A 557-nucleotide genomic window follows, 5' to 3' on the forward strand; every position below is an offset into this window, starting at 1 on the left:
CCAGAGTGATCTCTCGAAATACAAATCTGATCTTCTCACTCTCATGATGAAAACGCGTCACCTAAAACAAACATAGACCTCTAAGCAGAGTATACAAAGCAGGAACACTTTGACCCTTGCCCACCTCTCCAGCCTCAATTTTCTCCTCCTAGCACTTTGTACCTTAGCAATACATAACAAATTGTAGTTCGTTAAACACACAATGCTGCTTCCCACATCGATATATTTGTACCTGCTGTTTTCTTTTCTTTAGATTTTTCTGGTAAAAACCGGGAAACCTGCCACACAAATAGTAAAAGAGCTGTAACACTGCCGCCTGCTATTTTCTCTCCCTGGAGTATCACTCTGCCTACTCCCATTCATGTTTTCCAGGCAAACTCCTATTCAGCTTTTAGAACCCTACTTAACAGACCACCACCCCCACTTGCAGTTTTGTCTTTTCCCTTACATGGAGTTGATCACTCTTCCTACTATACCTCTAATACCAAACCCATAACGTTTGATTATAATTATCTGTTTATATGTTTGTCTCCTGTACTAAACTGGCTGCCTCCCTG

At 41.3% G+C, this 557-nt stretch overlaps 1 non-coding gene across 1 annotated transcript; it reads right to left on the reverse strand.

Moving 5' to 3' along the window:
- Positions 1-249: 249 nt before the first annotated feature.
- LOC129011044 (U7 small nuclear RNA) lies at positions 250-312 on the reverse strand. The gene has a single exon (XR_008493178.1). It is a non-coding gene; the product is annotated as a U7 small nuclear RNA (small nuclear RNA).
- Positions 313-557: the final 245 nt, after the last annotated feature.

Source organism: Pongo pygmaeus, chromosome 10 (genome assembly GCF_028885625.2).
Source record: "Pongo pygmaeus isolate AG05252 chromosome 10, NHGRI_mPonPyg2-v2.0_pri, whole genome shotgun sequence".
NCBI classification, from domain to species: domain Eukaryota; kingdom Metazoa; phylum Chordata; class Mammalia; order Primates; family Hominidae; genus Pongo; species Pongo pygmaeus.